The sequence below is a fragment of the Arachis ipaensis genome, chromosome B08, assembly GCF_000816755.2.
Source record: "Arachis ipaensis cultivar K30076 chromosome B08, Araip1.1, whole genome shotgun sequence".
Taxonomy (NCBI): domain Eukaryota; kingdom Viridiplantae; phylum Streptophyta; class Magnoliopsida; order Fabales; family Fabaceae; genus Arachis; species Arachis ipaensis.
In genome coordinates this window covers 95,195,906-95,206,397 of record NC_029792.2, presented here as the reverse complement: position 1 = coordinate 95,206,397, position 10,492 = coordinate 95,195,906, and positions in this window count along the sequence as shown.

Genomic DNA, 10,492 nt, shown 5'->3' with positions numbered 1-10,492 from the left:
AAAAAGTGAGAAAGAATAAAGAAAGAAGAAGGAAGAAGAAAAAATTAAGAAGGGAAAAGAAAAAATTAGGATTGGGGAAGAAAAGATAAGAATTCTAGCGTAGGTATAGTAAAATTATGCGTCGCATGCGACGCGTGCGTGTGGAGCACGCGTTCGTGTGGTTGGCGCTATTTTCAAGTGACGCGTACGTGTGGGTGACGCGTGCACGTGACCTGAATTGTGCTATTGGCGCGAGAGCAGCCTCGCGTACGCACAACTCTCTGTTTCGTTCGCATATTGCAAAAATTTTGGGTGACGCGTGCGCGTGGGTGACGCGTACGCGTGAATGGCCTCTTTTTGAAAAATGACGCGGACACGTGGGGCATGCGTTAGCGTGATAGGGCTTATGCTTCCAGCACCATTCCAGCCCCACTCTATCATAACTCTCTGCCATACACCTATTTACGTCGATTTTGTAGAGTCACGCGTGCGCGTGGATGACGCGCACGCGTGGAGGGCTTATTTTTCAGGTGACATGGATGCGTCAGGGACGCGTTCGCGTGGGCATGTTTGTGCCTAAGGCACGCCTCCAGCCATGCTCCCGCATGACTCTCTGCTTCTTTTTTTCCTTGTTCAAATGCACCTATGACGCGGACGCGTCAGCGACGCTTGCGCGTTGCGTGCATTTTTTTTATGCAGTATACAAATGCAAAATCAAACTATATGCAGAGATTATGAGAAGAGTCACTAAGAAAAATAAAGTAGAATAAAATAAAACAAAACTAAGACTGAAACGGAATGATCATACCATGGTGGGTTGTCTCCCACCTAGCACTTTTAGTTAAAGTCCTTAAGTTGGACATTTGGTGAGCTCCTTGTCATGGTGGCTTGTGCTTGAACTCGTCTTGAAATTTCCACCAATGTTTGGACTTCCAATAAGCTCTATCAATACCAAGTAAATTTCTCAAGCTTTGATGGGGTTCTTCACAAGCGTTGAGCTCCCAAATTTGATCCTCATATATTCCCGGATCCCAAATCTTGTTTCTACACCCGTCTTCAAGTGGATCATGATGATTCCATCCGGGTGGTTCTGCCTTAAAATTCTCATTTAGGCACCCAAACATCCTCCTAGACCCAATTAATTGAGAATTATGCCAACCCTTGTAATCAGGCCTTGAGCTTCCAATCGTAACGAACCTAGGATGGTATTGCCAACCACTACCCATCTCCCTTTTACTCTTAATGCCACAAAGAGCTCTAAGTTGACCATCTGTCTCAAGTAAATCATATTCAAGTGGGAAAGTAAAGGTCAAGGATAATAATTTTACCCATTTGAATGTTGTATTGGATGGTAATGGCTTTGGGGGAGAGGTCTCCAACAACTTTGGCAAGGTGATTTCAAGCTCCATTCCCTTGTGCTCTTCCTTGATAACTACCACCTCTTTGCAAGCTTCTTCAATCTCAACCTCTTCCTCTTGGTAGCTTTCTTCTAATTCAATCTCTTCTTCATTACTCACCAAGGGCATGGGAGGTTGTGCTTCTTCTTCTTTAATCTCCATCTCTTGATCAACCTTTGCAAAGTCTTCAACCTTGATATGTCTTGGAGGTTGTACACCCTCCTCAACATCAAATTCAAACGTGTTGGAAGGAGGTTCTATGACTGGATTTTCCCATGGAGGTTCTGCACCTCCTAAATCTTCAACCACTTCCTCTTCTTTAGTAATTTTGGCTTTCCCCACTTGCTCTAGTACAAAATCAGACTCCTCCTTGATGTCTTCCTTTCTATGACAACTCCTTTCAACTATTCTTTCATCTTCAAGGGTCTCTCCTACCGCTACCTTTAGGGCCTCCTCTAGCTTCTTATGAAGTATGGATTCGCGAAGATGATTCCTTCTCTCTTGTTCCATGTCAATAGCATAACTGGGATCATCTTTCTCTTGGATTGATGGATATGGGCATTCTTGCACGGAGGGTGGTGGTGTGCTAAAGCTTGAGGGTTGAATATTGGAGGTAGAGGGTTGGTTCATGCGGGATATAAGATTTTGGAGTGTAGAGGTAAGACCAATGATATTAGAGATGAGTGTGTCGTTATCCAATGGAGGTTGGGTTAGATAGGAGGGTTGAGAGAGGGCTCATAATACAGAGGTGGTTCTTCTTGATAAGGATATGGAGATGGTGAATATTGAAGTGGTGGTTCTGGGTGTAGTTCATATAGAGGTGAATGGTGGAAAGAGGCTTATGAGTATGGTGGTTCAAAGCTATGTTGAGGAGGTGGTTTATCAGCATATGGCGGGGCTTGTTGGTAACTACAAGGGGGTCCACCATATTCATCATCTTGATATGCACCCTGGAATGGCTCTTGACCATAGTAATTTGGTGGAGGTTGGTTCTCACAAAAAGGTCCACCATAACTATTGTCTTGGTATGCATCACAGAATGGCTGTTGGTGATAGCACATTGGAGGGGGTTGTTGCCAAGAGGGTTGATCAAATCCTTGTGGCTCCTCCCATCTTTGATTCTTCCAACCTTGATGCCTATTTTCATTATAGTTTCCATTCCTTACAACAACATTGGAACCAAACTTGAAACCAGAGGGGTGAGAATTCATAGTAGCTAAAGAAACAAAAACTAATAAAAATTAATGAAATAAACTCCTAAAACTAGAAACACGAACAAAGAAACGAAAAAGCAAATATTTACAATAACCAATAATAAGGCACACGTTTGCAATTCCCCGGCAACGGCGCCATTTTTGACGAACGGATTTTTGCTAGTAAAGAATTCACAATTTAGTTCTCGTTGCTAGTATAGTTTCTAAACCAGCAAAGAATCCTTTTGTACAAAAGTTTGGTTGTCACAAGTAACAAACCCCTAATAAAATTGATAACCGAAGTATTCAAACCTCGGGTCGTCTCTCAAGGAATTGCAGGGAAGTATGTTTTATTATTGGTTATGGAAAAAGTATATTTTTGGGTTTTTGAAATAAGGAACAAGTAATTTAAATGGCAAGAAAAATAAATTAATAATTAGAAAAACTCTTGGCAAGGTATGAGAATAGGAAATCCCATCCTAGTTATTCTTATCAGGTGTGATGAGAATTGTTTATTGCTCCCACTTAGTTAACCCTTACTAAATAAAGGAAAGTCAAGTGGACTAATCAACTTGATTCCTCAAGTCCTAGTCAACTCCTATGGAAAGACTAGCTTTAGAGGGATCCAAATCAATCAACAATTCCCAAGTTTCAATCAACAGCTGAGTTTGATAACTCAAGTGTCACCAATTACTTAACCAAAGCCAAAAGGGAGAAAAATCTAAATTATTTATATCATAAATGGAAGAAAATAATCATAATTCTAAAATACCTCGAATTGTATTAAATAGGAAATAAAATTAAACATAGGAATCCAAAAACCAATTTGGCAACATCAAGTAATCAACTAAGGTAATAAAATAAATAAAAGTAGAAGAGAAACTAAAGTAAAGGAACATTAAACCTAGAATGAAGAAATAACCATAAACTAAGAGAAATCCTAATCCTAAAAACCTAAGAGAGAGAGGAGATAACCTCTCTCTCTTTCTAAAACTACATCTAAAACCTAAAATTGTGAATTATTCATGTTCTCCTCATGAATGAGTTGATTCCCTCTCTTTATAGCCTCTAATCTGTGTTTTCTGGGCCAGAAACTGGGTAAAAACGCGGCTCGAAATTGCCTCCAGCATTTTCTGTTAATTCTGCAGATCGTGCAGGTCACGCGTACGTGTCGGTCATGCGTGCGCGTCAATTGGCGAATTTCCTCATCACGCGTACGCGTCGTCCACGCGTGTGCGTCTTTTGTGCAGACTCCAATCCACGCGTACGCATCAACACAAATTTTTTCATTCCGCGCGCTCGCGTCGGCCATGCGTGCGCGTCAGTGCTCGCTGGTCATCTCCTTAATTTCTTGTGTTCCTTCCATTTTTGCAAGTTTCCTTCTCCATTTTCTAAGCCATTCCTGCCCTATGAAGCCTGAAACACTTAACATATGGATCACGGCATCGAATGGTATAAAAGAGAATTAAAATATACTAATTAAAGATCTCTAGGAAGCAAGTTTTCAATCATAAAACAAGACTAGGAAGGGATTATAAAATGATGCAAATCATATGAATAAGTGGGTAAGGACTTGGTGAAACCACTCAATTAAACACAAGATAAACCATAAAATAGTGATTTATCACACATACAGCCTGCCTGTTCCGAAGGTTACCCGAAACTGAAGGTCGATCTCGGATGAGATTTGCTATGGTAGCCGGAGCTATCGTGTCTGACTTGTTGGATCTGGTGGTGCTGCTGACCCTTGATCACCGGAGGGTGGTGGTACCTGTAAGAGACTCTGATGCTTAAGTTAGCATGGGCTTTAAGCAGGTTTTTTGTGTAGAATTAGAGTATGAGTTATACCTGGGTGCTCTAGTGTATTTATAATAGTGTGGGGGTGTCCTTTAAGATAAGTTAGTTATCTAATCTTATCTTTTAGGAGAACTACCTTATCTTTCTAGGCTTTGCCGCCTTTAGAATGGGCTGCGTTCCTTCATTCGGGCCTGCTTGGGCCTCTATGGCGATTTGACCGAACTCTTTAAGGAGAGATCGGGGGCGACCAACCTAAAGAAGTCGGTCGCTCTTGTCTTCAATCAGCTCGGGTTGCATAGCTCGACCCAAGGTATGAACATTGCCATAGAAGAAATCATTGACAGTTGGAGTAGACAGTGAGAGCGGATTGATCGAGAAGAACAAAGCATCTCCAAGCCTTAACTATCTTCTACTCATTGCATTCACCATCAATTGACTAACGTTGTTTTTATTTTACTTTTATGCATTTTAAACAACCAAACAACTTTTCTCTCCGCCTGACTAAGATCTACAAGATAACCATAGCCTGATTCAAATCACAATCCTCGTGGGATCGACCCTGACTCACTCAGGTATTACTTGGACGACCTAGTGCACTTGCTGGTTCAGTTGGGCGAAGTGTAATTTCGCGCACCAAGTTTTTGGTACCGTTGCCGGGGATTGTTCGAGTTTGGACAACTAACGGATTATCTTGTTTCTTAGATTAGGTATTGTTTTTAATTTTGTTCCAGCCTTTTATTTTCTTTAAAATTTTTTTCAAAAAACCTTTACATTTCTTTATTTAATCTTTGTTTTTGGTTTGAGTCTTTTGTTTTTGTTCTTGTTAAATTTTCGAATTTCTTGAGTCTTTCTTTTAAAAATTTTCAAAAAATAGTGTCTTTTGTTTGAGTCTTGTGTCAATCTTTAAGTTTGGTGTCTTCTTGAGTCTTTTCTTTTAATAATTTTCGAAAATTGTGTCTTTGGTTTTCAAAATTTTTAAGTTTGGTGTCCTTTGCGTGTTCTAGTTTTCTTTGAATTCTTTGATTTTTGTTCTTGGTGTTCTTGATCTTCAAGTTGTTCTTATTTTTCTTCTTGTTTTTATCTTAAAATTTTTAAGTTTGGTGTCCCTTTATGTTTTTCTTTACAATTTTCGAATTCTAGGTGTCTTAGATCCAAAATTTTTAAGTTTGGTGTCTTTTTGTTGTTTTTCTCTTTCTTCATTAAATTCAAAAAATAAAAAAAATTAAATATCTTTTCTTATTGATGAGTGGATATTTTATACGCTTTTTGGCTTCATTTTTATATAGTTTTTAGCATGTTTTGTTTAATTTTTATTTATTTTTCATAGGTTTTAGTGTAAAATTCACATTTTTGAATTCTACTATAAGTTTGTGTGTTTTTGTACAATTTCAGATAATTTCTGGCTAAAATTGAGGAGTTGGAGCAAAAGTTTGATTCAGAGACAGAGAAAGCACTGCAGATGCTGTCCAGATCTGACCTCCTTGCACTCAGAAGAGCTTTTCTGAGCTATAGAAGTCCAAATGGAGTGTTCTCAATGGCTATGGAAAGCTGACTTCCAAAGCTTTCCAGCAATGTATAATAGAAGGCCCAAAACTAGTGTCCAACACCAGCCTCTTGCCCTATTCCAGGCGTCCAGCGCCCACTAACAAGAGACCAGCGTCCAAATGCCCAAAGAGGACCCCTAGCTAGCATTCAATGCCCTAGATGCCTCACAGCACGTGGATCTCGTCAAAGATAAGCCCAAACACTCAGCAAGTGGACCCCAAAAGTGGATTTTAGCACTAAAAGACTATTTTACCCTTTCTTATGTAATCCTTAGTTATTCGTTTAGTATTTAAGTGATATTTTACATAATCATACAGAACCTTTTTTCACCATATTTTTTGAATTCCATGCTTGTATTTTCTATCAGTATGAGTTTCTAAACCTCCTAGGTTGAGGGGAGGAGCCCTGCTGAGTTTTATGGATTAATAAAAGCATTACTGTTTCTCTTCAATCCGTGTTTGATCCAATTCTAAGATGTATATTCGTTCTTCATCAATATGAATGCGTTGAACTGGCATAAGGTTATCACATTCTACATGGGTTCAGAGTGAGTCTTTCATCGGACAATGATGAACCACCAGCTTAATTATACATCTCTTAGACAGCTAATCCACGACTTCGATGGGAACTTCTCGAGTCACTAGTTCAGCTGATTTACGGGGAGATTAGGGTCCTTGTGGTAGAGGCTAAAACCCAAAGGTGCAGCATCCTCCGATCCAGAAGATTCGACCTTGTCTGTGGCATTTTGAGTAGGATCACCAAGGAGAATGAATTGCAGGAGCTTCACCCTCAATCAGAATGGATCCGCACTAACCCTGGGGTTCAGATCTGGAGAAGTATTGGCGGCTGCTCAAACCAGCGTCAATCACATACAGCCTGCCATAGAAAAAATCATTCACAACTGAAGAAGACAGTAATACTAGAGTTAATCCAGAAGGACAAAGCATCTCCAATCCTTAACCACCTTTTTATCATAGTTTACACTACTTATGAGTTCTGATTACCCTTTTTCTTTATTTACTTTTAAACAATCAAACTGCATTTCAACAAATCCAATAACTCTTCTATTCACCTGACTAAGACCTGCAAGATAACCATAGCTTGCTTCAAACCACAATCCTCGTGGGATCGACCCTGACTCACTCAGGTATTACTTGGACGTCCTAGTGCACTTGCTGGTTCAGTTGTACGAAGCTGGGGATTCGTGCACCAAGTTTTTGTCACCGTTGTTGGGGTTTGTTTGAGTTTGGACAACTGACAGATTATCTTGTTCCCTAGATCAGGTATTATCTTTAATTTTGTTAGCTTTTCTTTTTATTTTCTTCTTCTTGATTTTCGAAAAAATCAAAAACTTCTTCAAAAATTTTTTCTTTTCTTTGTTTAATCTTTTTTCTTGGTTTGAGTCTTTTGTCTTTGTTCTTGTTGAGTTTTTCGAAAATTTTGAGTCTTTCTTTCTAAAAATTTTCAAAAATAGTTTCTTTGTTTAAATCTTGTGTCAATCTTTAAGTTTGGTGTCTTCTTGTGTCTTTTCTTTTTATTTTTTGAAAAATTGTGTTTTGGTTTTCAAAAATTTTATGTTTGGTGTTCTTTGCATGTTCGTGTGTTCTTTGAAATCTTTGAGTTTTGTTCTTGGTGTTCTTCTTGATCTTCAAAGTGTTCTTGTCTTTCTTCCTGTTTTGATCTTAAAATTTTTAAGTTTGGTGTCTTTTTGTGTTTTTCTTTGCAATTTTCGCATAGTAAGTCTCTTAGATCTAAAAATTTTAAGTTTGGTGTCTTTTTGTTATTTTTCTCTTTCATCGTTAAATTCAAAAATAAAAAAATAAAATATATTTTCTTATCTGTAATTAAATTTTCGAAAATTTTAATTAAAAATTCAGATTTTAATTTCAAAATTTTTATCTTATTTTATCTTAGTTTTAAATTTCAAAATCAAATATTTTCAAAAAAATCTTATCTTTTTCAAAATCCTATCTTAGCTTTTTATCTTTCTTAAAAATTCAAAAATCTTATCTTATCTTATTTCAAAATTCAAATTTAAAAATTAAACCTTTTCAAAATTCAAATCTTTTTCAAATCTTTATCTTATCTTGTTTCAACTTCAAAAATTCAAAATTTAAAATTTTAATATTTAAAATTTAAAATTCAAAATTCAAAATTCAAAATTCAAAATTCAAAATTCAAAATTTAAATTTCAAATTTCAAATTTTAAATTCAATTTTTTTTAAAAACTTATCTTCTCTTAACCTCCTTATCTTATCTTTCTTACCTAACTTATCTTATCTTTCCTAGCTTATCTTCTTGTAAATTTTAAAATTAAATCTTTTTGAAATCTTTTTAATTCTTCTCTTATCCTGTTGACTTTTTCAAATAATTTTTAAATCAAATCTTTTCTAATCTTCTATCTTATCTTGTTTTTAAATCATTCTTAATTAGTTACTTATTTTCTCTCTCTTCTTTTTCAAAACTTCCTAACTAACTTCTTACTCTTCTAATTTTTGCTTTTCTTCTTCTATTTCTCTCTCTTCTTTTTTGAAATTTACTAATTAATTTTCAATTCCTTTTAATTAATTAACCTTTATTTTCAGATTTAATAAAATAAAAATAAAAATATTTTAATTACAATTTACATCTTATTCCTCAATTCTTCTTCTCCTACCTTTCTTCATCATAAACCCAAATGGGAATGAGGAGTTCAGAAGAACTCTGGGGTCCCATACAAACCCCACTGCTGACTTCTATGGAAGAAGTATTAGCATACATCACATTAGAGCAAGTAGCTTTGATCTAAACCCTTAACTCATTACTATTGTGTAGCAAAACTGCCAATATTATAGACTTCCACAGGAAGAACTGACGTTAGGATTTTTGCCAGTAAAGAATTTCATAAAAACGCGTTGTAGATATAGTCTCTAAACCGACAGAAATCCCTTCGTACAAACATTTTGGTTGTCACAAGTAACAAACCCCTATAAAATTGATAACCGAGTATTTAAACCTCGAGTCGTCTTCTCAAGGAATTGCAGGGAAGTATGTTCTTATTATTGGTTATGAAGATTGTAAATTGGGGGTTTTGGAAGTAAGGTGGGAATATGTTATATGACAAATAATTTAAATGGCAATTAAAAATAAATAAATACTGTAAAGCAGAAAAGAAATAAAAGAACATTGAACCTGGGATTGAGAGTCACTCCTAAAACTAAGAGAAGTCCTAAATCCTAATCCTAAGAGAGAGGAGAGAACCTTTCTCTCTAAAAACTACATCTACTCCTAAAATTGTGAATGTGAAAGCCTCCCATGAATGGATGCATTCCCCCACTTTATAGCCTCTCATCTGTGTTTTCTGGGCCGCAAACTGGGTCAGAAATAGCCCAGAATTTGCTGGTTGCAAATTCAAATGCGCTGATTTCCGTCACTGCGACGCGGCCGCATGGATCACGCAGTCGCGTCGCCTAGCATCAGAGGAACTATAGCATATTATATATCAAATCGAAGCCCCAGACGTTAGCTTTCCAACGCAACTAGAACCGCGTCGTTTGGATCTTTGTAGCTAAAGTTATAGCCGTTTGAGTGCGAAGAGGTCAGGCTGAACAGCTTAGCAATTTCTTTATCTTCTTGTATTCCTTCCACTTTTGCATGCTTCCTTTCCATCCTCAGAGTCATTCCTGCCCTATAATATCTGAAAACACTTAACACACATATCAAGGCATCTAATGGTGATAAGAGAGGATTAATAATAAGCAAATATAAGATCAAAGAAGCATGTTTTCAATCAAAACACATAATTAGGAAGGAAATATAAAACCATGCAAATAATATGAATAAGTGGGTAAAGAGTTAATAAAAACCACTCAATTCAGTACAAGATAAACCATAAAATAGTGGTTTATCAACCTCTCCACACATAAACACTAGCATGTCCTCATGCTAAGCTCAAGAGAAGCTATAAAGATGAAGAGGAATGGTATGAAATGCAACCTATGAATGCAACTACATGCTAAATGCTTTTACTTACTTGGTTAAGAGTAAATAATTTCTCCAAGACAAATACAAACTAATTTCCACTAATTCAAATCATACAATAAAAAGCAAGTGAACTTGTAAGAAGACAGCTCATGAAAGCAGGGAACATAGAATTTAAGCGTTGAACCCTCACTAGAAGTGTATATCTAATCTCTCAAGTGTATAGGGTAATTCACTCTAGTATTCTCTAATCATGCTTTCTAAAACTTTGTTCTCCATCTAACCAATCAACAAAATTTAGTATACCAATGCAAACATCATGAGGTCTTTTCAAGGTTGTAATGGGGCTAAGGTAAGGGTAAGGATATATATATATATATAAGGCTAAGTGAGCTAACAAATTGATAGTCTAAGATCTCACCTAACATATACATACTTTATACAATTTTAAAATACTTTGCCTAACTACCTAAATTTTTTTCCACTTTTGTATTACATGTTCATGTATCAAACTTATTTTTGAATTTTGTTCTATGTGCATTGATTCTTTTTATTTTGCATTTGGGGTAATACTTTTTTTTTCTCTTTTTTTTTTCTTTTTTTTTTTTTTTTTTTTTTTTT